General features: G+C 32.9%; 1 pseudogene; it reads right to left on the bottom strand.

The window, feature by feature from the left end:
• Positions 1-2,549: 2,549 nt before the first annotated feature.
• On the bottom strand, positions 2,550-7,460 carry LOC112495538 (general transcription and DNA repair factor IIH subunit TFB2-like; annotated as a pseudogene).

Consider the following 7,460-nt stretch of genomic DNA (forward strand, 5'->3'; position numbering starts at 1 on the left):
GAATGAATGAAGTACCTTAAAAACATGTATTCTTGATTGCCTTCATAATCATGCTCTCGGTTATTATATCAATTGAAGAAGAAAAATGAATAAAGCGGTATTAAGTAACTTTCCCAATAAAAAGACACAGAAGGAGACAGACCATGAAAGAAACGATGAGTAACCTGAAGTAACTTGAAGGTCTCATGATCAGTGTCTGCATGGTACCGATTTTCAGCCTGGTATCAAGACAGTCTAATTGGAAATCAAGCATAAGAATTCGAGGCATCTGCCGCTGGCTGCATTCTGGAATGTTAAAACCTCGTGGTGTGAACCTATGAGCTTCATCATATCTACGAAATTTCTTCTATTTTCTGAACTCTCCCTACTAACTACCACTCATAAAGGACAACCATGGAGTTCAAGTTTTTTCGGTGGGGTTTAAAAGTAACTACCCAAATAAACTTTTATCTTTAAAATTGATTCAATTGGAAAAATTAACACAGTAAGCAATTGAGCCAAGAAAATAAAAATCCCCACAAGCAAAATCATTGGAAATCATTGATCATCAGGAAGGAAAATCTCAGAAGGGTTTTGACCTATCCATTCCACTCATAAGGGAAAGGCAAAATGCTACTTCTATGCCTGTTTATTCTTTAAGGTACTTATAATTTGATGACTGTTTGATTAATCAGTAGTATATACCAAGTAAGAATTAAAAACATTACCCAATATTTCGAATTAAAAACATTACCCAATATTTCATGCTTCTTCCTCAATTCGTCCACATAACATGCTGCATTTAGGGTTACAAATTACAATTGCCCTTAAGTCATGATTAGCACCAGTCAATTTACAAGGTTTACTCACGGGCACTCATTATTTGCTCATCAAAGTCTTTTAATTTACATTGATTTTCGGCAGCAAAATTTCCGACTTGCATGCATTTTAGCTTCCAATACTTGGTAATTATAATAATAAGTCTTGACAACGCAGTCAAAAGCGAACAATTAAAAAAAATGTAAACGTATTCTTTGTCCGCGATATGAGAAACCAAATCAACCTGAAAATTCCAAAGTTAATTCTTAATAAAAAAAAATGTATAATTGGAAATGAACAAGAAAACAGGTGACTGCTTATTCTTGAAGAGTAAGACGGAAAAAGAAAGTCGAAACTTGGCGGTTGAAGAAACCATCCTACCCTTAATTGAGAAATTACTCAACTACTTCAATTCCTTATAAGTCTTTAGATATATCAAAAGCAAAGCCACTTGCAAACAAAAGTAACAACTAACAAGCCAGCTCGATAGGCCAAATCGTTCAAATTTAAGGTGAACAAGCTCCGTTCAAAAAAGTACTTGCACCAATTATCCCCGGCTTCAACTTTAAGGTGCGGATAATAATGATGAGCATTAACGATATCATAAGAGTAATTTAGACATTTAACACTAGGAATGACGGTGAGGTGAGGTGGGGGTAGAGAGACCTGCCCCCTTCTCCACCCCATTAAAAATATTACCTTCATTCCCCATTTCATTCACCAAAAAATTTATGGTGCGTTTATTAATCTGGAATCAGGATTGGGTTGGAATGAGAATCACGAATGAGAATCAAAATAAATTATTTACTTGAATAGTAGGAATCGGAATTGAAATGAACTTCATTTCTATTATTGTGTTTACTTTGTCATGAAATTTGAATGAATTATTTCAATTTATTAAAATACCCTTCGTTAATTATTATCATTTGGTAATAATAATAATAATAATAATAATATTAATAAACAACAATAATGACAACAACAATAATTAAAATAATTATAAATAACACATGAGATTTAGTTTATGACGGAAAGAACTGCTTGAGCCAATATAAGAATGAGGGTGAGAATGAAAGGCAAAAAATAATCTTTTGTCTCAAAATAGTTATAAAACCCGCGTCCCCTCAGATTTAGTTTATGCAGGTTCTATCACATAAGATTTTGTGCTAACCACATTATAATACTATGCGGTGCAATTGACAAATATAATATTATAATATTTTATACAATGAAGAGTTATGATAAGGGCAGCAACGTTTTTACATTCATTTCTATCTTTTACTAGGAAAAATTATTGCTCTACATTTTCGAATGCAAAAAGCAAATGTTCATAATTAGATGCACTTGTCAGTTTGTCTACAAGCCACAAAATGGGCACTCGACAAAGTTGTGTAAGTAAAAAATAAATAAATAAAGGCGGACTTACAAAATTGAATTTTGATTAAATTGATACAAATTTTTACAAAAAACTTGCCATCAAAATTCTATAAACTTCCATCATTCATATTTTAGTCATATTAAGTTAAATTAAAGATCAAATATACAGAGAAGATAACACAACAATTTCCTCCTTTCGTATTTTCTAGTGTACATCCCTCAAATGTAGGGATTGGATGCCTTTTCATGGACTTCAACTATACCTCCGTTTATTTTAGGTAGAAAGAATCTTTGATTTCTTTTTTCCCCATCTGGTTTGCAATGAATCTGGAAAATGCCTCTGGTAGCTTTAATGCACATACGAATTGGGCAAGAAAAACCCAAATTATGACAACCCTACCATGCAACAATCCCAAGCGACACATGGCTTGTCATCCTTTTTGTTCAGTAAGTTCTGCATGGCCAAGAAAACATATCATTCTACTTGTTTTGACCCCGAAGGAACTCTCTCATGTGCATATGAATTTTTGCATTAATAACTAGACGCATTTTCTTTGAATGCTCCTAGAGCAAACCACTTCGATCTCTTGCATAATCACAAGCAGCCTCAAAGACATCCTACAAGATTTATGATTTAACTTTAAAATGTAATCCTTGAAAGATATGAGATGAGAAATGAATCCAATTAAAATGCTCAGATTACCCTCGAGGGAAACTCATCATAATAATGCGCAGGGGTCATTTCAACCCTATTCAAATCGGATTCCCACAATCTTATCTGTCAAAGAAACAGCAGAATTTGAAACATTAGAATATAAATAATCATCTTTGTTAATTGATATGTACTATGTGGAAAATATTGAGAATTTTGCTATGGAAGGTCAGGAAGCATTGATACGTGCAATACATCTGAATGCAGGAAAGAATTATGACCTGATCACAAACATTTTCTGGTATAGACGGTATTCTATCAGCAACCCGAGGATGTGCATTTTGCTGAAGAAAACAAATTATCAGCAAAACAAACGAACATAGAGTTAGAGGAGTCAGAATGACTGCAAAAGTAATTGAAAAAAAAAAGGCAACTTTGAAAGAAAAAACTATTTCGGCCACAAGAATATCAGAAACAGTATGTAAGCTCGCAAAAAACCTTCTCCACCCAAAAAAAATAATTATAATAATCTAGGTTGATGTAAAAGTATGTTGAGATGAGGATGGCTGGGACCCAAACAGAGCTGTAAAGGGGCAAATTATTAAGAATGTCAGAAGTTACTTGCATATATGCAGGTTAATTGACCACAATAGACATTTTTTTATGGAAAAACAGATCACCAGATCAACTGAATACCAAACTCACCTGCTCAGTTGTAATGCCATTCTCAAAAGCATTATTCAAACTTTCTTTCGTTGTTGCTCCGACTATAAGGTTTGGAAGTTGATACTCTATCCTGCACATTGGCAAAATATTCAACAAAAGGTTTTAGGACTGACCAATGTAGTTCAATAACAAAATGTAGTTCAATAACAAAATGTAATTCAGAACTTTAACCTAGAAGAGAAACAATTTATCAAGCAGATGGCTGGCTTACTTTGAGAAAAGACGCAAAATTTCATAGTGTAGCTTAGATGTTGAATAAGCATACATCCTGAAGTTTGTTTCCACTACAACAAACCCCTAAAGATAAGAAAATGTAGAATGAGCTATGTAATTAGAGAATGTAAAAATGAGACCTCATTTTGGTTTCTGACAATAATAATTTAACAAGATTGACCTAAACTAATAGAAAATTAATGCAGTTTGCAAAGGAAAATTATAATTTTAAAAAAAAAATCAATCACACAATTGTTTGCAATTGTAGGTATAAACCAACTTTCTTACCTACCCTGAATAGCCATGGAAAACATATGAGTACTCCAGCAAAGTAATACAAAATTAACAGAGATAACCAGCATTTTCTGTAGCACAGACTAGTACAACCTACTGAAATTTGACCAATCCCGAGTCTGCAAAGTCTTTGATCACACTTCTTTGTATTTCACTTAGTGTATTTAAATTATATGCCTATAACATGAAGAAGCAAAGAGTATAGCAATAAAGTGAGATCTCAAACCACTTTGAGAATTCCTTGACATAAAAATTTTAAGGACCTCAAGATGCTGAGAAGTTAAAAGCAATACTAGGATAGACATAACCTTATAAAAATGAATAAGAGAACAAAAGACAATATTCAATGCAACAATGATACCCCAAAAAATGTTTGAAATTCTGTTATAACCAAAAGTATGAGCCAAACATTAATCTATCATACTTCTTGAATAATAAATGGAATAACTGAATAATAATGTGTTTAGCTATAGAACGTATATGTGCTACCTCCCCAGCGACATGGAAACTAAGCTCCAGAAGAAAAGAAATCAGATCTGCTTGATTTATGCCTCGTTCCTGCAAGAAAATGAGAAAAGCTATATGATATATTATTGGTATTGTAAACCATAAGCAAGCATAGAGTCGTGCTATCCCACATATAATTAGATCGCCGGTGAACTTTTATCTCTATTAAATAGTCCAATGAAATACCAAAGAAGAAAATCTTTTAGTTCTACTTTGTGTTAGCAGTAATTATACAAATCTATTGAGAAATAGAATAAAAATCAATGAAGGCATTAATATTCTAAAAGTAAAAAGATATACATACATCTAAATATGAACTCTTTAATCGTATAAACATGTGCATAATATAAAAATCAAAGTTCTAAAATGAACAATTGGGTAACGTAATGAGATTTAAAGATAAGTCAATCCGTTAGTTTGCCCTTTGAATACTTCACTCAGTTCAGTTTTTACAAAGAGAGAATATACCAGTGAATCAAAGACAGGGACGCGCAGAAATTTTGATGCAGAGAAACCACTGAAAAGAATATCAGAAGCCACACCTGGGAATTGGAGATATATTCTCTAACGATGTACCAGAGCTGTGCATTAGTATCCATCAGCTGCAAATTTAAACATAGGAAAATAAGTTCCACTAGCTCAAACAAGAGGGAATCCAAAATCTTGTGATTAACACACATTCCAAAAATTAAAAACCACTCTCTGTTAACCTTGGGGCTTCTTTATCCCTGCAAATAAGGCACATAAATAACATGATACCAAATGCAAGAACCAGGATTCTCAACTGTTTGCAACAACAAACTGACGATTACAAATGTAACAGAAAATACTACCTTTGAATCAAAAGACCACGCTGGAAAACCTTAATCGTGGAAGAACTGAAATTTATCAGCCTTTCAACTTGGGCTGAACTAATAAGTTACAGCAACAAACACTGGATTAATAGAATTGGAAGATTTAAGATAATAGCTTAGTTGATACACCAATTGTAATTAATTATGTCATCGCATCTCCTTGAGGTCAGCATGATTGGCATGAAAAATCCTTAAACATGAAAGAACAGAACAGGTAAAGTTCACACCTCCCATTGTCCAATGGCATAGGCCTCAAGGTCCTCCGAGGTTGGAAGCCTTGCAATAATACCAGAAGGCATTGGTTCCCTCGGCAAAGCTCCATTGCAAGTTTAGAATCATTAATTTTATACATAAAATGTGATCAAAGGTGCTCAGAAACAAACTTGGAAGTAGCTGCAAAACCAATGCAATCTCATATGTTCAAGTTTAAGATAATGAAATGTATAACTCGGGTTTCAAAATTTTGAAGGACACTCAATCAGTGAATTATGATCATCATGTTGGAGAAAAATCAATTTTTTCAATTTTTATAAAACTTTTTTAAGATCGCTCTCATATAATATATAAGAATTTATAATCTAGAAATCGTACCTTGAAAATCCGATTTAGTTTTTTCTGCTGAAGTGATTTAGGCTCCCAGATCATGATCCATCACCACCACGCCTGTTAGATCACGATCCGTCACCACTACGCTTGTTAGATCACGAACTGTCACCAATGATCTTCCAGGTTATGACTCAGGTTTGATCTGCACTTGACGTATGGGCGCCTTTACTACTACTAAAGCAACTAGCACGAGAAAATTTTTCTTTCAACAATCGAGAGAAAAATCTTTTTCTCTGATCTGTATAAAGTGGTTGCTCTCTCTTTCTTTTAGAGAAAATAAGCCTGGACCCACCTTGAAAAATAACATAAGGCCCCTTACACACAAGCTAATTAAATGAAGCCTCTCACTAAATGATATATTTAGGCTTTTGACCCAAATAGCTAGTTATCTTGCTTATTAATCCAGTAGTTGTGCAGTCAATTAAATGAGCTAACCCGGGGATTATTTAGGAACATACAATAGTGGCTATAACAATTAGGCCTGTAATTAAACTAGCCTAATTATTTAATTCTAAATATACTCCACTAAAAGATTGGAATTGACCTCCATAATTGTATGCTCGAATAATAATTCATCCCAAGCCACATTGATTTCTTTACTGCACAATCCTTTGTACCGCATCATTAATTAAATCGATATCTCAACTGTCCAATCAATTTAATTACATCTTCTTCCTTGATACTTACTGGTTTTCTCTAGTGATCATTTTCAACATACTAAATATGTTTGACACACTCTGGCCAGAGAATTCTATGATCAAGTGCTCAAAACTCATCAAGAGATGTTTTGTACAAATTCTATATTGTTAATCCATAACTCCAATACTCATAATTGCTCCCACCAAGATACCGGGTAATCTTGACCACAAGTACGTGTCGTGCCCATTGGTAACTCAAATGGAATAACAATTACAATCATGAAATCATAATTAACTCAATATTAAGATTACAGTAAAATCAATGCCTATGAGATTTAATAAGTCTGACAATTATTACAAAGTTAATTAAATCTCATATGCGATCCTGTTCAATGTAGTCGTACTACATCAATAAATCCATACATGATTAAGATAAATCATTTAATGAATTCATTACAGTCTATACCTAAATAAAGTGCCCAACTTTATTTATCAACTGCGAACTAAATTTATTTAATCATAAGATAACTTGTATTTATATCTTCTGTGAATCCACATGGTGATCACATAAATACATATAATATGATTAAATGGACTTTGATAAAAATATTAATGCAATTAAGATATTTGAATAAAATACCTCATTAATTTTATTAATAAGAAAAATATTTATTACAATTAAATAAATACATATGCTTTTAAAGAGCATATTTTCCCAACACATCAAACCTCTTAATTACATGGCCCTACAGAATACATACAGAAGGGAACCTCCTTACAAAAAAACTCACCCAT

This window comes from Citrus sinensis, chromosome 1 (assembly GCF_022201045.2).
Source record: "Citrus sinensis cultivar Valencia sweet orange chromosome 1, DVS_A1.0, whole genome shotgun sequence".
Lineage (NCBI taxonomy): Eukaryota > Viridiplantae > Streptophyta > Magnoliopsida > Sapindales > Rutaceae > Citrus > Citrus sinensis.